This window comes from Zea mays, chromosome 1 (genome assembly GCF_902167145.1).
Source record: "Zea mays cultivar B73 chromosome 1, Zm-B73-REFERENCE-NAM-5.0, whole genome shotgun sequence".
Taxonomy (NCBI): Eukaryota; Viridiplantae; Streptophyta; class Magnoliopsida; order Poales; family Poaceae; genus Zea; species Zea mays.
Genome location: NC_050096.1, coordinates 189,219,390 through 189,244,047, shown reverse-complemented (window position 1 = coordinate 189,244,047; position 24,658 = coordinate 189,219,390).

Below are 24,658 nucleotides of genomic sequence, written 5' to 3'. Positions count from 1 at the left end.
GTCTTCACGTTTGAAAACTCCTCTGCCAAAATGATTTTTCGGGCCTTCTCGACTGCGTCGGTGACAGAATCCTATAGACGAGTAAGAGTGCGCGTAAGCGGCAAGGCCGACCGAGCCGAGGGATTCCTACGCCTCCGGGATACGGATACCTCACTCATCACCTTCCATGAAAAGTAACTCTCGCTCGCACAAACAATTCTGTTACCGACAAATAAGTCCAGATACTCGAAACAAGAGGAAAAGAAACGCAGCTTTACAACACGACGATGGTGTGTTTGGGCCTCGGCGGCCGCAGAAAACATACACACACTACAAGATAATTCGATCCTGCAGGCTCGGATCTTGACAGATGAAGGGAGCTGTTGGGATCATGCTTCGTCGCCGAAGGTCCTGCAGGAAGAAACAGCTTCGGCTGAAGCTGTCTGCACGTGATGACCGAAGGTTGCTGTTCATGAAGCTTCGGAATTACAAACCGACTTAAAAGTAGAATGACCTTTTAGTCCATAAGTGTTTGAGTCGTTGTTGTAAACTTTTATGAGGGGCATGATTGTAATTCCTCACAGGCTATGTCTTGTGCCTATAAATAGTGAACAGTATTCCTTTACTGTTCAGGCATTCCTGTAATTGCAATCGCATCACTCAGGAATTAATCTTTGTCAAGGCAGAGGTATAAATGTATCTAATACTTGAATACATTAAATTGATATAATATGAAAGTGATGTTGTTCATTTATAATTTATTTGTCTTTGATGCTTCATATTTCGTATTATTTTATATAATCTATTAGAGTTCAATTACGAAGATTTAACCTTCGTAATTGTATCGTCTTTAACCTTCGTCCGAAGTTCATTAATCCTTAAAGGAATAATGCTTCATCGGACGAAGAGCGTTGACATTTAACATTTTATGTTGCCTTGTTCTTAATTCATAGCATTTGAGAACGAGTCTCCAACATTGGCGCCCACCTCCGGTGAAGTCACATCCACTTTTCTGAGCTCATGGCTTCGTTCAATATTCAAGCTGGAGCTGCTTCGGTTCCGAAGCTGGTATTCCCGATAACGGGCGGTTCATGTTCAGAACCAGCCAACAAGAAGCAGAAGAAGGAAGCACAAAGAAGGGTACAACATGTCGGGGTGCAAGGACCCTTCATCAAGTCAAGATGGTCTCACATTCCTATTACCTTCTCCCAAGAGGACCTTCAACTCAAGGATTACCCACACAATGATGCTATGGTTATCTCTTGTGTTATCAAAGGATTTCTGGTCCACAATGTTTTGGTTGATACAGGCAGTGCAGCTGATATCATATTTGCTAAGGCCTTCAGACAGATGCAAGAGCCCGAAGATAAAATTCTTGATGCCACACATCCCCTCTACGGCTTCGGAGGAAGGCAGATTGTAGCACTCGGCAAAATATTAATGTCAGTGGCCTTCGGAATCATCAACAACACAAGGACTGAGCAAGTTATGTTTGATATTGTTGACATGGAGTACCCTTACAATGCAATCATTGGTCCTGGTACTCTTAATGCCTTCGAAGCAATTCTGCATCCATCTTATCTTTGCATGAAGATACCTTCGGACCAAGGGCCCATTGCTATTCATGGAAGTCAAGAAGCTGCCAGAAGGGCCGAGGGAAATTGGACAGACTCAAAAGAAATCAATAATATAGATGGAACTGAAGCTTGTAAGCAATACAAGTTCAGAAGGGAAAAAGCTGCTTCGGCTGACCAGCCGAAACCCATGCTCTTATGTGAGGATATAGCAGAGCAGAAGGTGCTATTGGGATCTCAATTGTCCGAAGAGCAGGAGAAAACCTTGATAAGGTTTTTGTTCAACAATAAAGATGTTTTTGCTTGGTCAGCTAATGATCTTTGTGGAGTTAACAGGGATGTTATTGAGCACTCGCTCAATGTTGATCCATCCTTCAGACCCAGGAAACAGAGGCTTCGGAAGATGTCTGATGACAAAGCCGAAGGTGCTCGGAATGAAGTGAAACGACTCCTCAGTGCCAGAGTTATTAGGGAGGTAAAATACCCAGAATGGTTGGCTAACACTGTTATGGTGAAGAAGGCCAATGGTAAATGGAGAATGTGCATCGATTTTACTGATCTCAATAAGGCATGTCCGAAGGATGAGTTTCCATTGCCAAGGATAGATTCTTTAGTCGATGCAGCAGCTTCATCAGAACTTATGAGTTTGCTGGATTGCTATTCAGGCTATCATCAAATCTGGATGAAGAAAGAGGATGAACCAAAAACCAGTTTCATAACCCCTAGTGGGACATACTGTTACCTTCGGATGCCTGAAGGGCTTAAGAATGCTGGAGGAAGCTTCAGCAGAATGACAGCAAAGGTTCTCCATTCTCAGATAGGCAGGAATGTACTAACTTATGTTGATGATATCATTGTAAAGAGCACGAAGCAGGATAACCACATTGCTGATTTACAGGAGACCTTCGCTAATTTTAGACAGGCTGGTCTAAAGCTGAATCCAGAAAAATGTGTCTTCGGAGTAAAGAAGGGGAAATTTCTTGGTTGCCTAGTTTCAACAAAGGGAATTGAGGCCAACCCAAGTAAAATCGAAGCTATACTTCGAATGGAGCCACCAAGTACAAAAAAGGGGGCTCAAAGATTGACAGGAAGGCTGGCATCTCTCAATAGATTCATATCCAGATCAGCAGAGAGAAACTTACCATTCTTCGAAGTGCTGAAGTCAGCCGAAGTCTTTCAATGGGGACCAATCCAGCAGAAGGCTTTTGAACAGCTGAAACAGTATTTGATAGATCTAACAACACTAACTCCACCTATGCCAGGGGCTCCTTTGTTATTATATGTGGCAGCTTCGCACTCAGCGGTAAGTGCAGCACTTGTTCAGGAGAAGCTTGAAGGCCAAGTTAAGAGGCAGGCCCCAATATATTTTGTATCCGAGGTTCTTAGTTTATTAAAGAAAAATTATACAGAGTTGGAGAAGGTACTGTATGCTGTCTTGATGGCCTCCAGGAAGCTTCGGCACTATTTTCAAGCTTACAACATAATTGTTCCTTCTTCACAACCTCTGAAGGATATTATGAGGAACCGAGGAGCTACTGGAAGGATTGGAAAATGTGCTGCAGAGCTCAATGAATTTTGCATTGAATATGTTCATAGATCTTCGATTCAGTCCCAGGCGTTAGCAGACTTCATTGCTGACTGGACGCCAGGGGCTCAGGAGGAAGAAACAAATAAAGACGCCGAAGCATGGATAGTGTTTTGCGATGGGTCTTGGGGAACCTTCGGAGCGGGAGCGGTTGCTGTGTTGGTTTCACCTTCCAAAGTTAAAACTTGTTATGCGGCAAAACTTGATTTTAGTTGCACAAATAACATTGCCGAGTATGAAGCTCTGCTTTTGGGTCTTCGGAAATTAAAGGCAATGGGAATCAGAAGGGCCATCCTTAAAACTGATTCCCAAGTTATTTCTGGTCATATTGACAAAAGTTACAAAGCAAGAGACCCGAAGCTTGAAAAGTATCTAGATACAGTCCGAAGGATTGAGACTTCCTTCGAAGGTTTCTCTGTCAAAAATATTCCTCGTGGAGAAAATGAATACGCTGATCTATTGGCTAAGTCAGCAGCCCAGGGGCTGCCTATACCTTCGGAAGTATTTTTTGAAACAATAAAAGCACCTTCGGTCGAGCTTCTTGAAAGAGCAATCCTTAACATATCCCCTGTTTATAGTGAAGATTGGAGAACTGAGATCATCTCTTTCCTTCAGGGTAATTCTCTTTCAGATGACGAAGCTTATAACAGGAGAATAGAAGCAAGAGCTCGACCATATGTCATAATAGAAGGGGAGTTATACAAGCGTGGGGTCTGTTCCCCATTACTCAAGTGCTTATCTAGATCCAAAGGTATAGAATTAATGAAGGACATACATGCAGGTCTGTGTGGATCTCACATTGGATCTAGGCCCTTGCTTGGGAAAGTTTTTCGCCAAGGATTTTATTGGCCAAAGGCAGCTTCGGATGCAGCGGATTTAGTTCAAAAGTGTGAAGGTTGTCAGAAATGTGCAAGAGATCAAAAACAACCTTCGTCTTTAACTCAATTAATACAACCCACTTGGCCGTTGCAAAGGTGGGGTCTGGATTTGCTAGGTCCATTACCACCAGCACAGGGGAACTTAAGATATGTGGTGGTGGCAGTGGAATATTTTTCCAAGTGGATTGAGGCGAAGCCCTTAGCCACAATAACTTCATTTACTATTCAAAAGTTTTTCTGGCAAAACATTGTTTGTCGCTTCGGAGTGCCGAAGGCTATCACTGTGGATAATGGAACACAGTTTGATTCTGAAGCCTTCAGAGAATTTTGTAATCAAATCGGCACGAAGATCCATTTTGCATCAGTCCGACACCCAGAGTCAAATGGACTTGTTGAAAGAGCCAATGGGATCATAATGACAGGAATAATGAAGTCAATCTTCAATCAGCCCAGGGGAAAGTGGCCAGACGAGTTAAACAAAGTGGTGTGGAGTCATAACACAACTACGTCAAGATCAACAGGCTTTACACCCTTTAAACTATTGTTTGGTGACGAAGCAATAACCCCAGAAGAGGCCAAAACAGGATCAATGAGGACAGTAGCTTCGGCAGAAGGCGAAAACGAAGCTGATTGTTCTGTAGAAAAAGATGCTATTGAAGGGATCAGACTTCAAGCTATGGAAAACATCAATAAATATCAAGCTGAAACAATAAAATGGCGTGATAGAAAGGTCAAGCTGAAGAATATTGAACCAGGACACTTGGTACTTCGAAGAGTAGCTAACCCTAAAACAGTAGGCAAATTACAGCTGAAATGGGAAGGCCCCTTTTTGGTAGTATCTTCGTCAAGACCCGGTTCCTACAGATTGAAGGATATGGACGGCAATGACATTCCTAGATCGTGGAATGCGGATGAGCTTCGGCGATATTATGTTTAGTTCGATGTAATTTTTTATATTCTTTTTTGTGGCACCCTTTTCCTTTCCAAAGGGGGAGAAAGGTTTTTAATGGGGCCGCAACATGTAATTTTTCTTTTCCTTATTTCAATTCTATAGGAGAGATATCCCCCAAAAAATGTAAATGTAAAAGCTGAGAATGCACCTTCGAGTGCAAAGAAAACAGGAAGAAGCTCCTAAGGGAGGCTTATAGCGAAAAATAAACGCTGATACCGCCAAAAGTAAAAGGCGAAGAAGCTCCTAAGGGAGGCTTACAGCGAAAAATAAACGCTGATACCGCCGAAAGTAAAAGGCGAAGAAGCTCCTAAGGGAGGCTTACAGCGAAAAATAAACGCTGATACCGCCGAAAGTAAAAGGCGAAGAAGCTCCTAAGGGAGGCTTACAGCGAAAAATAAACGCTGATTCCGCCGAAAGTAAAAGGCGAAGAAGCTCCTAAGGGAGGCTTACAGCGAAAAGTCAACGCTGATACACCGAAAAGTAAACGGTGAAGCCGAAAAGTAAACGGCAAAAAGATTTTTATCATTCTTGAGGGGATGAAGGGTCGTACTTATGGTTTTTGAACATTTGTCCTAATATTCATTTGCACATTGCATGTCATCATGTCATTTGAATTCATAAACATCCATTTAGACATATATAGAATCATCATTATGCTACACAAAAAAGACAGATGCTTCAGAAAATAAGGAAAAGGTTTGAAGGAAAAATTTTCTATGCTTCGTTGTGTACGAAAAGAAGGGAAGGTGTTTTTCGCCTTCGGCTCAAAAGAGAAGTTTCGTCCACAGCAAAGCAGATTGAATATGAATAAGGGAGACATGATATATTACAAGGTATGTACAAATTTACATAAGATATTCCATATCTATATTACAAGAGTTTCTCCAAGAATTTTTGCAGGAAAGCATATTATAAGCAACTTTAAGCTTCAGCTAAGGCTTCGTCTTCAGTTTTGCCAAACTTCAGCATTGTCAATCTTCAGCTTTGTCATCCTGTATATACCAAATAGCAGAGTAAGAAAGGTACAAATTTCAAAGGAGAAGGTAAAAGTAACAAAACATAAGTTTCTTACCGGCTTAAGATGGCTTCGAGCTTCGTCGCCTGCCATCTTCCGCCCGCCACTTACCCAGATCTGGGTCATGAATCTATTTCCGATACTTCTGGCTAAGCTTGGGATATCCATCAAATCTGAAGCTGACAAGCTGAAGTTTGGTCTGTTCACAATGTTTCCATGCGTGCAGCCAGCCTTCAAAAAAGCCGTAGCTGTGCCCCGAGAAGCTACCAGGGCGCAGAAGTCGGCGTGCCCACCAATAACTTCGTCAAGGGCGTCAACTTTGTCTTCAATATATTCTAATGTTCTTGGCAGATTCTCAGCTAAAGGTGTAAATTTCGAAGAGCTAGCTCCGACAGAGTGAAACACATCCTTCAGCCGCTGCACACATCGGCTACCGAAGCTTAAGCACTTCTCCTGAAGTTCTCTAAAGGATTTCTGCAAATTTGAGTATTTATCCACTTCAGCTTTCAGGCTTGCTTCAAAATATTTCTTTTCTTGCTCAAATTTTTCTGATTGACGAAGCAATTCATTCTTTAATTTGTCATTTTCAGTTTGGACTTCGGCCAAAGAGCCCTCCATGGTCTGAATAACAAAATCCTTCTTTTCTAATACACCTTCGTGCTCTTTGACCATGATTTCAAGGTTTTGGATTGCGAAGTCTTTCTTTTTCAGATTGGCTTCGTGATTTTCAACTTTTTCAGCCAAATCTTGAATGACGGATTTGTTTTTCTCTTCCTCCAGGTCTTGTTGCATTTTTAGAACCTTGCTTAATAATATGCTCTGTCGAAATGATCTTCGTTAGAACACGACCCAAAAAGTTAATAATAATAGTAATAAAATAACAAAAATATTCGTTACCTTGAAGTTAGCATAAAGCAAGCTTCCGGCGATGTGTTGTCGTGGATAACGGCATAAGTCCGCTTCCAGCTTCGGCAAGCCAATGCTTTTTGAAAGGGTTCTAACAATTTTGGCCTCGGTGCGGTTCCGAAGGCATCTTAGTCTCCCTTCGTTGACCCCACCAAATAGCATAGCCCCTAATTTATATCCGCAAGATATGGCATATTTTTTCAACTCCTCTTTTTCGGCGTCTGTTAATTCTTGTCCGAGCAAATCTTGAAAGTTAAAATCTTCTTCTTCTGAAATTTCATCAATCTGCTCTTTCCCCTTTTCAGTTGCCGTATTCACTGCAGCCACAGTAGCTTCTTCTTCAGCCATTTTCAGGAGTATATTGTCAATAACCTCAAGTGTGGTTTCCAGGTTCGACTCTTCGGTGGCCCCGGCTTCGGCCCCGGTAGCTTCAGCTTCGCCGGTTTCAGCTTCACTAGTTTTCATTCCAGTAGCTTCGGCTTCGGCAGTTTCAGCAAAGACAATTTTTGACACCGTTGCCGATGGCGGCGTCTGATGGATCACATCTGTTACTTGAATAATTCTCCGTTTTTCGGCTTCGCATGACTTTCTGCTGCCGAAGCTGTCTTGTCCTTCTGAAAAAACTTCGTCAGTTCCAGTGCCAGCGGACTTAACCTGATAGGCAAGGGTTCAGTCATTACCTTCATAATCTCTTCTACTTCAACAGCAGAAGGAGAAGCAGGAGTATCTTCTTCTCGGACCGGTGTTTCCGGCTCTGGGGATTCACTTTTTCTCTTTCTTGTAGTGGCCACCTTCGGCTCAGGATTTAACTCTTTAGCGCTAAGACTTTCAGAATCTTTCTTTTTCTTTTTGGCTACCTTGACGACCTCTTCGTCAGTAGCGCAAGCAATCCTTTTTCGCTTTGGGCCTCCAGCATCTCCGCCCAGTCGGCCGTAGTCAGCATATTCAAATCCTATGGCATCAAGCACCCTATTCAGCCTTCGTTTTGGTCGAGTGCCGAAGGCCGCTGTCATTAGTTGGTCCTCTTTTTTAGAGTAATTCCCAAGAATTTCATTACTCATTATTTCAATTGTATCAAGCCATTCTTGGCAGGGTACTTTAAAGTATTTCTTGAACTTATAATGGTAGGGCAGTCGGACGAGTTCCCCTTTTTTCTTTTCCCCTTTAAGCTTCGGCATTGTCCACTCTTTCATAGTTGGAAAAACCCTGAAGGCCAGGAATTCCTGCACTAAATCTCTAGTGCCAATATGTTCTGCAATAATTTTGAATTCGCCCAGTGCAGCCCAAGTTGGACCTTCTACTTCCATTCTGCATCGGGGTCTTGTTTCTCCGAAGGTTAGTTCAAGAGGGCTCTGAACCAGCTTCTCTTTGTCTTCGTCAACTTTGACATAAAGCCATTCTGATTTCCAGCCTGCCGGCCATTTGCTTCAGTAGCTGATCACGGGAAACTTCGTGGTTTTCTGATAAGCAAAATTATAGCAACCAAAATTTTCATGCAATCCATCTTTTCTGGCCTTAGTTTGGTAATGCAGCTCATGAACTCGACAGAAGCTGTCGGCAAACGGCTCCACCGCCTGGCTTCGGAGAGCCCAGATATAGATGCTGAGCCTGACAATCGCGTTGGGAGTAAGTTGGTGAAAATAGATGCCAAATCTTTGCAGCACATCAGAGATCATCCTATTTAAGGGGAATCGCAACCCAGCTTTTAGGAAGCTCTTGAAAATAACTATTTCATCCTTTCCTGGCTTCGGGGTAGTTTCTTCCCCCCCAAAGCGAAGTAGCTTCTTCTCATTCTCACTGAAATAACCCAACTTCACCATCTTGGAGAGATCAGCCTTGGAGACAGTCGACTTTCCAAAGTCCAAGTGGCTGGGCTTGCTTGGCACGACAATATGGTAATCATCATCGGGATCAGCTTCCTCAATATTTCCTTCTTCCGCTTCGGCAGCAACTTGTTCTGTCTCGGCAACAGTCTGCTCTGTCTCGGCAGTACGGATTCCTTCCGAGGTCACCAGTCCGGATCGTTGCATCGCTTCGGAGATAGGAACAGTCTCCGCTCCTTCGACTTCGTCTCCCTCACGCTCAACTCTAGCGGTAGAGCGCACTCTGGCCATTTAATTCTGAATTTCTTGGGAACTAAAAAAACTTTTTCTTCCGAAGCTTTTTCTTCTGACGAAGTAGGCTTTAAACTGGAGCTTCGTCTGATTGCGAGAGTCAAGCTTCGGCTATGGTTAAAATTTTTGGCAGCAAAACAGTGCAATAGCAATGAATGCTGTGGTAACTTCACACCTACCCGTCTGTTTATATAGTGCTGCAGGTAAGAAGGTGAATCGTCAGGATTTTTACACCAGGCAAACAGCTGCTTAAACCCGTTGCGCGGTGGACCGCAGAGGCCAAATAGTAACCCTGCAGGGTGGGACCACTATGCGCTCGGAAACTGAATCGTTTCTCGACAACGAGCTCAAGGAAGGTATTTTTCGGACCTTCGGCTTCCTGAAGCCTAAGATATTTTTTTCACGGATCAAGCTCGTTACGAAAAACGATCTAGCACCGCGAAGGGGCTACTGTTGGGATCATGCTTCGTCGCCGAAGGTCCTGCAGGAAGAAACAGCTTCGGCTGAAGCTGTCTGCACGTGATGACCGAAGGTTGCTGTTCATGAAGCTTCGGAATTACAAACCGACTTAAAAGTAGAATGGCCTTTTAGTCCATAAGTGTTTGAGTCGTTGTTGTAAACTTTTATGAGGGGCATGATTGTAATTCCTCACAGGCTGTGTCTTGTGCCTATAAATAGTGAACAATATTCCTTTACTGTTCAGGCATTCCTGTAATTGCAATCGCATCACTCAGGAATTAATCTTTGTCAAGGCAGAGGTATAAATGTATCTAATACTTGAATATATTAAATTGATATAATATGAAAGTGATGTTGTTCATTTATAATTTATTTGTCTTTGATGCTTCATATTTCGTATTATTTTATATAATCTATTAGAGTTCAATTACGAAGATTTAACCTTCGTAATTGTATCGTCTTTAACCTTCGTCCGAAGTTCATTAATCCTTAAAGGAATAATGCTTCATCGGACGAAGAGCGTTGACATTTAACATTTTATGTTGCCTTGTTCTTAATTCATAGCATTTGAGAACGAGTCTCCAACAGGAGCAGCAGCACCCTCGGCGTCAACTACACCTTCAGCGTGGTCCGACCTAGCCTCGGACGGCGACGCGGTCGGAGGATCTCCACTCCGAAGGACGACATCAGCACCACGCCTGGGCCATCGCTGCCAGGGCCTTCTCCAGGAATCCGGCTCGAGCAGACGGCTCCGGCCGGTCACCCTGAAGCCTCAGCCAGCTGTCCCCCGAGGACATCGGCTCGGCTTGCGGCCTCGGCAACTCGACTCCGGCGCCGGTCCTGCCAGTGGATGACCCGGCCAGGCTCCGGCCGACCAAATCTTCTTTTCGAAGCCAACTCTGCCTCTGTTCGTGCTCACACCGCTACCTCTAGCTTCGGCTCATCGAAGAGCGGCCGAGGGGTCATTTAACTAAGCAAGAGAAGCCTCAGACAGCAAGGCCGACCGAGCTGAGGGACTCCTACGCCTCCGGGATACGGATACCTCACTCGTCACCTTCGCACGAGGCGACTCACGCTTGGTGAAGCGGTTCAGATAGCCGACAGGCGAGTCTTAGTGCTCGAAATGAGGAAAAAACATGGCTCCGTGCCAAAAATACATACATGTTCAGGCCCCGACAGCCACAATGAACAAAACACCGGCATTCAAGGTGCCATTACAAATGGAACTCCGGTTTCACCTCTGCGGGTACGAACAACCCCCCACACTGGAGGGCCCGCGGGGCGACAGGGCTCCTGGTCGCCCACCGCCACCCGCTCTAGCAGCGGCGACATTGACCTCCGCTCCGGGTCGCCGAACTGCAGCAGCGATGGCCTAAGGGCGGATGCCGCCGCAACGATGTCCCCGCCCATGACTCCACTCGAGGGGCGAGGACAAGTACAAAGAGGCGGAGGCCCGGAGCGCGGATGGTGGCGGTGATCCCGTCGGCAACGGGGACTTCTCCAGCCACCGGCACCTCGGCACCGACGACGGGAGCCGTCTGCCCACCGGCAGATCCCCACTCGGATCCTCCCGGACGAGCGGAGCACCGACCTCCGCGCGGAGGCGCCGTACCGGAGCAAAGGCAGGACAGCCCCAGAACACGAACGCCGCCCTAGCAGCGCGCGACGTCTTGGGCGGTCCTCCGGTGCGCGCGGCGCGACAACCGCCCTTGCGGCGGGAGGGGGCACCGGGAGCCAAGCCGGCGAGCCCAACGCGCTGAAGCTGACGACGTACGCCGCCGATCGGCCCCGTGTTGTCGAAGTCCGCCCCTCCTGCTAGGCTAGTGAGCGCCCTCTCCCTTGAATGCTGAGGGAGAGGCTGACCCACGAACCCGCGCGGGAGGTAGAGCTCCGGCTCAGCCCGGCCTCCGCCCCAGCGAGGATGACGAAGATCCTTGAAGCTGAGGGCGGGACCAAGATCGCAGCCTGGCTTGCTTCTCCCCACCTAGGGGCCGGTGGTCACCATCTTGGGTGACCACCGGCGAGGGGATGCAGTCGGGCTGCCTGATGAAAATCCTTGAAGCCGAACGATGGCTGAAAGGTACCAACTTCCACGAGGTTGCGTTCCTCCAACGACAAGGCGAAAGGATTGCGGGCGTTCCCCATCCGGGGGCTCAGAAGGTGGAAAGACGCGATGAATAAGGGAGCACAAAGACATGGTCGCCTTTCAAGGGGATCACCCCCCTTTTAAAGGTAACTCTCCCCACTTGCGTCCTCGGCCATCGCGGGCTGAGTCTTCTCCAACACGCTCCAAGGTCCTCCCCCTACGGCACGGGGGCTGGGTCCCACGCGTCATGCAAGCTGGTCCAGGGTAGAAGAAGCCAAACCGCCGCGCGCGGTGCATGCAACCGCCCAGCGGTTACAAGCATTCCTCCACTTTTGCTCAGACCAGCGGGTGAAAGGGCGGACAGCCATGCAGTCGGCATGCAACCGCGCCAATTGGGCGCACCCCTCCGACTCCAACGCGCCACGCATGGAGGCCCAGGCCCACACGTCATGCAACCGATGCGCCGGTTGCCACGTGCGAGCAACTGCACCGCCACTCGCGCCACTACCGCGACTCGAGGCAACCCTGCGTATGACCCAACAGCGCCAGCCAGGCGCATCGGTCACGGGCCAGTCAGCCGCGGCAGAAGGCGCGACGGTCGATGCGGCCAAAAATGGGCCGGCAGTAATGGCGGTGGCAGGCGGGCAGAAGCAGCGGTCACGTCGTCAGTCGAGCTCACGTCCCCTCGTGGGACAGCAAGAGAACCCTCTCCCACGGCGTGAAGACGACGCGCCCGTGTTCCGTTCCTCGAACGGCCCGCACCCGCGCAACGGCTGCCCCGCGAACCACTCGCCCCGTCGCATTAACTCCGCGGCGGGACAGGCGGCGCCCTTGGCAGGAGAAGCAGGTGACGCTTCGCCTTCGCCATAATGACCGCGTCAAAAAAAGTGCGCCACGTCATCTCGATTTCGTATTCTTTCACTTTTCCTCTTTCTCTCTCTTACAACAGGGATCGGGAAAGGGGGATACCCCGAAAGGGATCCTTCTCCGCGAAGGAAACGGGCCCCGAGCCCCCCTACTGATCAGAGGTTCGAAGGCTGGCACCTCGGAGGGGTTCAGCAGCCGCCTCAGAGCGCTCGGGCTCCGCGCCCACTACTGGTCAGAGGTTCGAAGGCCGGCCCCTCAGAAGGGTTCAACGGCCGCCTCAGACCACTCGGGCTCCGCGCCCACTACTGATCAGGGGTTCGTAGGCTGGCCCTCGAAGGGTTCACAGCCGCCTCAGACGCAGAGCGAGGGATGACCCTGGGTACGTTCGATACATAACCAAGGCTCGGGCTACGCTCCTGAGGTACCCTAGGACATTTCCGAGACCAGCGGGAACGATCTTGTAACGGAATCCCATCAGAGGGAGGCATCGAGCCCTCGGACCCCGTCAAAAGGGGACTGGGTCCGGCAGATCACCCGCAGGTACTTTTGGAGCACGCCTCCGGGCCTCTAGCCGACCCCTAACAAATGGGGCACGGGCGTCCACTCGGATTACCCGTCAGCAGCTCACTGGAGACACCATGTTCGGCGCCCTCCAAGGGCAACATGGCGCGATTCCCCCTCCTCCTTGCGGAAAGGCGACGCAGGGGCGTATGTAAAAAAGTCGAGTCTGTCCTTGACCGTCCTCTCGCCCTGTGCAGAGGCTCGGGGGTTGCTCTCGCAAACCCGGCTCCGGCCAAACCGTTGACAGCGTCAACATACCAGCCCGAGAACTTGGGACTCGACCGTGCACCCGGGCTACGGCCAGCTCGCATGAGGGAACAACCAGTCCGGCCAAAGCATTGCGAAATGCATTAAGACCTCGAAGGAGTCAAACCACTCCTCCGAGGCCTCGGGGGCTACACCCGGCGGGTGCGCTCGCGCGCACCCACCGGAACAAAACGCAACCGAGAAAGGCTGGTCCCCTTGCAAAAAAGTGCGACAAAAGCCTCCAAGCGAGTATTAACACTCCCTTCGAGGCTCGAGGGCTACTGTCAGGGACCATAATTAGGGGTACCCTCAAGACTCCTAAATCTTAGCTAGTAACCCCCATCAGCACAAAGCTGCAAAGGCCTGATGGGTGCGATTAAGTCAAAGATCGGTCCATTCGAGGGACGCGATCACGCCTCGCTCGAGCCCAGCCTCGGGCAAGGGCAGCCAACCCCGGAGGATCTACGTCTCGCCCGAGGACCCCCTCCAGCAACGGGCACACCTTCGGCTCGCCCGAGGCCCAGTCTTCGCCAAGAAGCAACCTTGGCCAAGTCGCCACGCCAACCGACCGAATCGCAGGGGCATTTAATGCAAAGGTGGCCTGACACCTTTATCCTGACGTGTGCCCTCCAGTCGATAGAGCCGAAGTGACCGTAGTCACTTTGTCGCTCCACTGACCGGTCTGACAAGAGGACAGCGCCGCCTGCGCCGCTCCGACTGCTGTGCCACTCGACAGAGTGAGGCTAACAGCAGCCAAGTCCGGCCTCAGGCGCCATAGGAAACTCCGCTTCGCCCGACCCCAGGGCTCGGACTCGGGCTCAGCCCCGGAAGACGACGAACTCCGCTCCGCCCGACCCCAGGGCTCGGACTCGGGCTCAGCCTCGGAAGACGACGAACTCCGCTCCGCTCGACCCCAGGGCTCGGACTCGGGCTCAGCCCGGAAGACGACGAACTCCGCTCCGCCCGACCCCAGGGCTCGGACTCGGGCTCAGCCCCGGAAGACGACGAACTCCGCTCTGCCCGACCCCAGGGCTCGGACTCGGGCTCAGCCCCGGAAGACGACGAACTCCGCTTCGCCCGACCCTAGGGCTCGGACTCCGGCTCAGCCCCGAAGGACGACGAACTCCGCTTCGCCCGACCCTAGGGCTCGGACTCAGCCCTAGCCTCAGCCGACGGTCTCCGCCTCGCCCGACCCAGGGGCTCAGACTCGACCTCGGCCTTGGAAGACAGACTCGACCTCGACCTCGGAGGAGCCTCCACCTTGCCCAACCCAGGGCTCGGACCGACCACGTCAACAGGAGGCGCCATTATTACCCTGCCCCAAGCTGACTCAGGCTACGGGGAACAAGACCGGCGTCCCATCTGGCTCGCTCCGCTATACGAGTAATGATGGCGCCCCACACGCTCTATGACGACGGCGGCTCTCAGCCCCCTTACGGAAGCAAGAGGACGTCAGCAAGGACTCGATAGCCCCGACAGCTGTCCTTCCGCCAGGCTCTGGCACTCCTCCGACGGCCACGACATCACACGAACCGGGTGCCAAAACCTCTCCAGCTGCCACGATGGCATGTACTTAGGGCACTAGCTCTCCTCCGCTAGACACGTTAGCACACTGCTACACCCCCCATTGTACACCTGGATCCTTTCCTTACGTCTATAAAAGGAAGGTCTAGGGCCCTCTTACAGAGGGTTTGTGACAGAACCTCCCAAGTAATTAGGCCCACCTACAGTTGTCCTTGTCCAACGGACATCAGACAACCCTGTAGGTGCCCCTGAACTACTTGACAAGCTCGGTATCTTTCCTTACCTTACCAGGAACGTCTCACCCGTCTTGTAGACATTACAGAACATCGGAGATGAAGAAATGCGGAAGCGAATTACATAAACTTACATTTTATTTCAAAAGCAAGCTTGAGTTATTTTTATTACAGACCAGACTAAAAGTGAGTGCATAGAAGTAATATTATACAAACCAGGGAGGCACAAACTCCTCCCGAGAAGACAAAAGCAAAAGATCCTAGGTGGAGGACCGAGTCCTCCCGCACTTCAGTCTTGATTTTCTTCTTTTGGAACCACCTTGGCACAGAAGCAGCAAAAGTCTGCTACTTCCTCACCTAAAAACAACGAAGGGATAAACCCTGAGTATGGAATACTCAGCAAGTCTTACCCGACTAAAGAAAAGACTCTCAAGGGTATGCTGGTTATATGGGAGTCAAGGTAAGGCTTTTCAATATTCAAAGACTCTGTTTTGCAGAAACGCTTACTAAAGTGGATCCTTAAAAATCCAGTTTTAATTTGTCGAGTTAAGTAAAATTACCTGCACTAGAGTTCTTTCTACCCTAGTTCAATCACTGGTCCTGCACTAGCCAATTTCTTAACAAAAAACCCTTTATCTTTTAGTGGAGTTCTACGTGTAAGTCAGTGGCCAAGTCTCCATAACCACGGAGGTACGGCGATCCGAATCGATTATACTCAGCTGAGGATCTCCAATCACACGACATATGTAGCACTTAACCCTTGCATATGTCAACCCGCCACCGGGGTTCTTAAGACCGGATCAGGTTCACGCAAACCGAGAGCACAGCTACACCACCGTCCAGCCTCTTGCCACGGAGGGTACACGCTACTCTCGCCACCGCTCCACGCCCATTTCGTGTTATCTTATTCCGGCCTTAGTCTACCCGAGGCAAGGCTTACCCATGACGAGGCATGTGACCAGTTAAAGGGTCCTCGGTCAGCAGGCCTACATCGACAAGGTCCTTAATCGACTCAGACGGAGACACTACACCGAGACTCTCTTCTCGTGCAAGTCACCCGCCCGGTCTCAGCTTAATCATTTAACCCAAAACTTGGTACCTGGCAGAGGTACATCTTTTCCGATGTTGAATCCATCATGGCCATGATGGATCCACCATCAAGTTTTATTTTCGAAAACATCCCACCTACTTTTGCCACAATATCTTTTGTAAAAACAAAACCTTTTGTTTTTCTAAAGCAAAGCTAAGCATTAAAAAGCTTTTGTAAAACAGGTGATTAAGGAAGGTAATCCAATTCAAGGAAGGTAATGCAGGAATGGTTTTATCAAGCAACTCCTATCACCTAATGCAGCAATCAAGTGAGAAAGATTTTAAAATAGCAAGGAAGGTGGCAAATGCACCGGGGCTTGCCTTCGTTTACAGGTGATTCGGGTTCGGATCCACAGATATCGAAGTAGAAACTATTCCCGGCCTGGGATTCCGAAGGTGGTGGTGTCCTGTCTTCGGGGACTTCTACCTCTTCTTCACGTTCTAATCATAACCATACATAAGTATAAGAATGGATGCCATGGGATGCTCATGAGGATGCAAAGATAACATAAACTTATCATTTATGTCTTGAATACAACTTGCCTTCACGGAGTTCCGGGAACTTAGGGTTTCCGGAGTCGGTAAAGGAGTTCATAAGGCAGGGGGGGTGTTTTGGGGTTTGGTGATCAAACAAGGTCCAAATCAATTCAAACTCTACCCAAGGCTTCTAAATATTATATAACACTCATATAAAAATTTTGGGCATTTTAGGACTTATCAATTATTTTCTAAAAATCTATAACCAAGACTTTTAACTACTTTAAATACCCTAAAATTTCTTACTTCCACTAAAATCACAAACTTATTTTTATTAAATACTACAGGAAATTAGGGTTCTAGGAAAATTGGTTTCAAAATTTTAGGATTTTTCTACAATTTATAACATATTTTCAAAACTCTACTGAAAAAGAAAAAGACAAAGACTCAACAGTATTGGGCTCAAACTGGCCTAAGCGGCCCAACCCAGAGGGAAAGGCGCCCGCGTGCGCGCCCGCGCTGGCGGCTTTGCGGAAACGCCCTCGGGTTTTCACTAAATGAGGATAGGTCCTTTCACTGTTTTCTCTGTATCACTGACAGTTTACACGGGGGTCCTCCACGTTCTATTTCTTCGCAGACCAAGGTCCACGACGGCGTCGAGCGCGGAGAGGCTCCGGCGAGCCTCTGTACCGGCCGATTGGGGCAACAGCTAGGTTCTCCGAGCAACATAAATGAAATTGGGGCTACCTTAATCATTTCCCCTAACCTAATTGCATCCAAGACCAACTAAGGAGCTTTGGCCACGGTGACCGAGAGCATGGCGGCTAGATCGTCGTGTTCCCGGCGACTGGTGGTCTCCTAGTTTAAATTGAAGGCTCGGCAAGCATCACAGAGTAACCAGGGTGCTTAAACAAGGGAGAGAGAGAGATGAACTAACCTGGAAAGGGCTGGCCGCGGTGATGGGTGGTTTACGGTGGCGGAGAGGGATTTGGGGCAAAACCAAAATTCAGGCTCTCGGAGGCACGATTGCTAGCGATTGTTGGTGGCCGAGGGGGTGATGGCGTTACGCAGCTAGGGGAGGGCTCAATTTATAGGCGGAGTGAACGGTGGCCGTAAATTTTGGACGAGCAACGCGGCGGCCGGAGGTGAGGAAGAAGCCTGGCGCGGTGAATACGTGGCTACTGCGGTGGCAAGCTCCCCGGCGACGATGGGACGGCCCAAGAAAGTCACGGTGACACGGTAGAACGCTAGGCCACGCGGCGTAATGCCGGGAAGCGGCGGTTCTCCGGCGAGCCTATCGTTCCACCGCAAAGCAGAGGGGGAAGCACGGGAGGGGTCACCGGAGTGGAGTCCAGCTCACGGCGGTGAAAATTCTTAATGAGTGATGCTTATCTGGTGTCCACGGCGCACGAATCACGGCGAACGGCAATCAACGGCGACGGCCACCAGCGGCGAGATCTTTTGGGCACGGGCGGTCTGATCTGTTTCAGTCTACTGTACCATGGCAAATCCCATTCAGACAGCCTGTCAGCCGAACTTGGAGCATCATTTTCTCTTAATTTCTAATGTCAACACATGTCAAGCTCTGCAGCAAAAGTGTAGAGCAATATGCCCTCTACAACTTTGTAATATGATGATGCCACAAAAACTCATTGGATCATGCTTGAATTTAAGCTTGAAGTTGATGGCATCAATCTGCCAGTCTGATTTTCAGACTTATCCAACCTGACAGCCTGACTTTAGGCATGATTGTCTCTAAATTTCTCACAGGAACATGGCTTGCACTCTTAAGCAAATTTGTTCACCTAAGATAGATCTACATAGTTGATGTGGTGACCTAGGGCAAATTCTCAATAATTTGGAAGATGTAGAGCTCCAAAGTTGAGCCAATATCACTGAAAATCAGACTTAAGCATTTGAGAAAAAGTGTGGCTCTTTTGCACTTAAGTCCAAATCTCAGGGTTTTGCTTTCAAGTCCACATATTTGTGAACCAAAGGACTTAAAATACTTATTTGGCTTGGTTTTTGCACTTTAGTCCAAAAGTGGACCAATTTTGCATATAAGCCCCTAGGGTTTGGTTTTAGAGTTTTCCAGGGTTTTAATTAGGGTTTCTGGTATCCCAGGGGTACAAAAGTGATTCAAGTTTATTCTTAGGGTCATTTTATGACTTTTACCCTAAAGCTTTTAGGTTTTCTTAACTTGGGTTAAGTTTTACCCCTTTAACCACTATTTAGGGTTAAGTCCTTTAACCAGGGTTCTTTTTGCAAAACACTTTAAACAACACAACTTGTTTGAAATTTTTGCCTAGTGAATGCACTCTAGGTGTGTCAAACATATGCAATGCCAATGCTCATGATGCCATGCTCAAGTTTTAGTTATAGTAACACCAGGGGTGTTACATCCTTCCCCCCATAAAAGAATCTCGTCCCGAGATTAAAAATCCTAGGGTAGGTAACGGTAAAGGAAACACATCACATTTTTATTTCTTTAATTTTGGTACAAGGCAGGGGTGATGTGGGGGTTACTTCTTTATTACACAGCTATACAGACTTTACAATTTACATGAGGCTAAAAAGCCTGGGAAATTCTTATCTAAGAAGTCTTGGGTTTCCCATGTAGCCTCATCTTCCGAATGCTGGTTCCACTGTATCTTGTAGAATTTGAGAGTCTTTCTTCGGGTGACCCTGTCCTTTTGATCTAGAACTTGAATAGGATGTTCCGAGTATGTTAAATCTGGTTCCAGGACAACATCAGTCTCTTCAACGGTTCGATCAGGAACCCGAAGACACTTCTTCAGTTGTGACACGTGGAACACATTATGCACAGCAGACAATGTTTCGGGGAGCTGAAGTCTGTATGCCACTGGTCCACATTGCTCAAGCACCAGGAATGGACCAATGTACCTGGGTGCAAGTTTCCCTTTAACCCCGAAACGCGATACACCCTTCATTGGTGAGACCTTTAGGTAAACATAGTCTCCTTCTAGGAAATATAAGGGCCTTCGCCGTATGTCTGCATAACTCTTCTGACGAGCTTGTGCCTTTTTCATATTATGAATAATTCTCTGAACCTTTTCTTCGACCTCTTTCACCATATCAGGCCTAAATAAATATCTTTCTCCAGGTTCAGACCAATTTAGCGGAGTTCGACACCTACGTCCATATAAAGCTTCAAAAGGTGCCATCATGATACTTTCTTGATAACTGTTATTGTATGAAAACTCCGCTAGAGGCAAACATTCATCCCATTTTGGTGAGAAGTCCAGGACACATGCCCGTAGCATATCTTCAAGTATTTGGTTCACTCTCTCAGTCTGTCCACTGGTTTGAGGATGATAGGCCGAACTGTGGAGTAACTTAGTACCTAAGGATTTGTGAAGTGCTTCCCAAAACTTGGCTACAAGTTGAGGTCCACCATCCGACATTATGGTCTTTGGAACACCATGCAGACTAAGAATACGAGCAATGTACAATTGGGCATAGACAGTAATTGGGAAATTTGTCTTGACTGGCAGAAAGTGAGCAATCTTTGTAAGCCGATCAATTATAACCCAAATAGAGTCATACCCTTTTGCTGTCCTGGGTAGTCCCACAATAAAGTCCATACTGATGTCTTCCCATTTCCATGTTGGGATTGGCAAGGATTGTAATGGACCAGCAGTTTTCATGTGTATGGCCTTGACACGTCTGCAAGTGTCGCATTTAGCCACATAGCGTGCAATTTCGATTTTCATCTTCGTCCACCAGTAACGTTGTTTTAAGTCTTGATACATCTTAGTGCTTCCGGGATGAATAGAATAACGACTAAGATGTGCCTCATCAAGAATTTGCTGGCGGAGTTCTTCGTTCTTTGGCACTACTATGCGGTTTTTAAACCATATCACACCTTGATCGTCTTCCTTGAAACACTTGGCTACTCCAGCCTTTATCTTCTCTCGAATGTGCTTCATACCCAAATTATCCTTTTGAGCATCAATTATTCTTTGCAAGATGATTGACTCAAGCTTTAACTGATTTAGAGTCCCTTGTTGGATGATTCCCAGGTTTAGCTTTTCCATTTCTTGACACAAAGTGTTCTCGGAGGTCTTCGCCATAAGACAGTGGCAGGAAGTCTTACGACTCAACGCATCTGCCACCACATTGGCCTTGCCTGGGTGATAATGGATCTCCAGTTCATAGTCTTTAATGAGCTCAAGCCATCATCTTTGTCTCATATTTAACTCTGACTGGGTGAAGATGTACTTCAAACTTTTATGATCTATATATATGTGACAGATATTACCCAGCAGATAGTGACGCCAGATCTTTAGGGCATGAACCACAGCAGCTAGCTCCAGATCATGAGTTGGATAGTGCTCCTCATGTCGGCGCAACTGCCTTGAAGCATACGCGATCACTCGGCCCTCTTGCATCAGTACACAGCCGAGCCCACTGCCAGATGCATCACAATATACATCAAAAGGTTTAGTGATGTCCGGTTGAGCCAAAACCGGAGCAGTGGTCAATAGTGTCTTCAGTTGCTCAAAGGCTTCATTGCACTTAGAAGACCAATTGAACTTAATGTCATTCTTTAACAAACTTGTGATTGGCTTCACAAGCTTAGAAAAATCTGGTATGAATCTGCGATAATACCCAGCTAGTCCAAGAAAACTCCGGACTTGGTGAACAGTTGTTGGGGGTTTCCACTCCAGAATATCTTTGACCTTGCTAGGATCTACCGCAATTCCTTTAGCTGATAACACGTGCCCCAAAAATTGAATTTCTTCCAGCCAGAACGCGCACTTGCTGAACTTGGCATAAAGCTGATGTTCCCCGAGGCGCGTCAATACAATCCGTAGATGCTGAGCATGGTCCTCTTCATTCTTAGAATATATCAATATATCGTCGATGAAGACTACCACGAATTTGTCCAACTCGGGCATGAACACCGAGTTCATTAGATAAGTGAAATGGGCAGGAGCATTTGTGAGCCCAAAAGACATTACCAAGTATTCAAATAATCCATACCGCGTAGTAAACGCGGTCTTCGGTATATCCTCGGGCCGAATACGGATTTGATGATAGCCCGACCTGAGATCAATTTTGGAAAATACCCTCGCCCCAGTCAGTTGATCAAATAAGATGTCGATCCTGGGAAGGGGGTACTTATTCTTGATAGTGACCTCATTTAGGGGTCGATAATCCACGCACATTCTCAAGGTTTGGTCCTTCTTCTTAACAAAAATGGCGGGACAACCCCACGGGGACGAGCTTGGCCGGATGAATCCTTTATTCAGTAGATCTTGCAATTGAATCTTCAATTCCGCCAACTCATTAGGGGGCATACGGTACGATCTTCGGGAGATGGGAGCCGTACCGGGCTTTAGCTCAATTACGAATTCTACATCTCTTTCAGGGGGAAGTCCAGGCAAATCTTCCGGAAATACATCTGGAAACTCACATACTACCGGAATGTTCTTGATTTCCGGTACAATGGCTTCATAAACTCTACCAGAAGCTTTGGCTGGATTGGTTGCGGGGAGAGTCAAGAGAATCTCTTCTTGGTTATAGCTCAACCTGACGGTTCTGAGTTCAGTGTTGAGGATTGCCTTGTGTTGGGTTAACCAATTCATACCCAAGATTACATCTATATACTGGCCTTTTAGAACGATCATATTAGCAGGAAAGTTCCGTCCGGCCATTGTTACTGGCACTCCATAGGCCACTTCTTTAGTATAAATGTGTCCCCCAGGTGAATGTATTTTAAATCCCTCCTTTGATTCATGGTATGCAATATGATGTTGTTCCACAAACTTCTTGCTAATAAATGTATGTGAAGCACCAGAATCAAAAAGAATAATTGCTGGGTGACTGGCCACGGGAAACGTACCCATCATCACCGGCTCTCCTTCCGGTGTAGTAGCCACTTGAGTGTAATATACACGCCCCGTTTTCTTCGTATTCTTCCCCATAGCATTTCCTTTAGGCTGAACTGATTTCCCAGATCCTTGCGAAGCATTAGATTGATTTTGCCTAGGATATGGGCAGTCTTTGATAAAATGTCCCGACTTGCCGCAATTAAAGCACCCAGTTGAAGAACTAGGCAAGGCAGGAAATCGAGTGCCTGGGGCACCCGGCTGTTTTGGGGTAGTGGGGGTATTATTGGGGCGGATAATGATAGGCTGTTTGAAGGGAAATGAAGGTGGACGAGAAAAAGTGCGATTTTGGTTTGAGGGTCGAATCACAAACCGTGGTTTCTTCGCCTGGCCCTGATTAGGCCTCTCACCACCGAATCCCTTGTTCTTCCCAGAAGTTGTGTATTTGGCTTCCACAGATAAGGCCGTGCTGACAGCCTTTCCATACGTGAGATCTATGCATGTGGCCATTTTCCTTTGTAGCCGATCATTCAGACCCCGCATAAAACAGTTCTTCTTCTTTAAATCCGTATTCACCTGGTCGATAGCATACTGCGACAGGTGATTGAATTTGTTGAGATATTGAGTAATAGTATCTCCACCTTGTTGTAACTTCATAAACTCCTCTTGTTTCATATGCAGCACTCCTTCGGGGATGTAGTGTTCACGGAAAGCTGCTTTAAACTCATTCCAGGTGACTTGATGGTTGTTAGGTTGAATAGCCATAAAATTTCCCCACCAGGTACTGGCAGGACCACGGAGTTGTTGTGCGGCGAACAACGGCTTTTGCGTCTCTGAGCAACGAAGAAGACCAAATTTTTGCTCGATAACCCGAATCCACTCGTCAGCTTCTAGGGGATCTTCTACCTTGACGAATAGGGGTGGACGAGTTTCAGAGAAGTCCAGATAGGTAGTCTCACGAGGACCTTGCGGATAACCTCTTGCTGCTTGCTGCTGGAACTGCTGCTGACCCGCCATTTCCCTAAGGAAGCGGGTATTATCGGCGGTGGCATTCACCAAGGCGGCAATCACCTCGACTAACGTGGGAGGAACTGGAGGTGGGTTTGGGGTAACATCCCGTCCCCCAGAAGTTCCTGCTGCATCCTGTCCTCGAGTCCTGGTCGGCATCTGTGGCAAAAACATTTGAAGTAAACATAATGTGCCAGAGAAAACCTTCCATTTTACATTACTATAAAAAGTAATGATACAGACTCGATATTACATAACAGGATACAATACCCATTATACAAAAGTTCAACCTATTAACAGGATACAATACCCATTATACAACAGTACACCCTACAATACCCTACAATACACTACTCTACTTCTATTACACCTTTATTCCTGCTTGCCATTACTCTTGGCGGCTTCATCTTCAGGTGTGGGAGTCCAGACATCAACCAACCTCAAAGAAGGAGGGGGCTCAAAAAGGTCCAACTCCCCACCCAGCGCACGTCCCGCAACGTGAGATGGTCCAGCTTCTGCCTCAGCAGGTTGTGCAGGCTCACTTGGGTGTAGTTGTGAGTATAATATATGGACTTCCTCGTGCAAAGTATTGCAGTAAACCTGCAGGTTATCAACAGTCGAGCTAAGTTCTTTAACTCGGGCCTGAGCCCTTGCTTCCTTAGCACACATTAGCAAACGAGACTGTACGGCCCAATCAAGTGCTAAGTCTCGATCAGCGAGTTGATCCTGCAAGTGTCGGATGTCCCTTCTCAGTTCGTTGATTCTATCTCCGTCAGCGACCCAAGCATCAGTCCTATGTTGCAGTGCTGCCTGAAGTCGACTCACACGAGCTTCAAGGTCTCCGATGGGGTCGTTACTTCCACTGCTGCTACTTTCATGTCGGGGAGCCAATTGATGCCGAGGCACCCCAATTGGTCCCATAGACTTGCGGGCCGTTAGCCTGGTACGCGGCGGCATCTTTTCTAAGGGGGAAAATGTTATTAGTATAGTGCTTAGCATGATGCATGTATAATTACAGAATCAACCTTAGTCGATTCAACCTTCTATACGTTGCACTCTTCCTATCTGGTCTTTAAAATAGACTCTTCAGATTACTTTAGGTAAGAAGAGAAAAGAATTTTGAGGTAAGACTTTTGAAAATCTTTTGAAGATGCCTCATAATATCTGCCAAGAAGGGCTAGGCTCCGATACCAGCTGTGACAGAACCTCCCAAGTAATTAGGCCCACCTACAGTTGTCCTTGTCCAACGG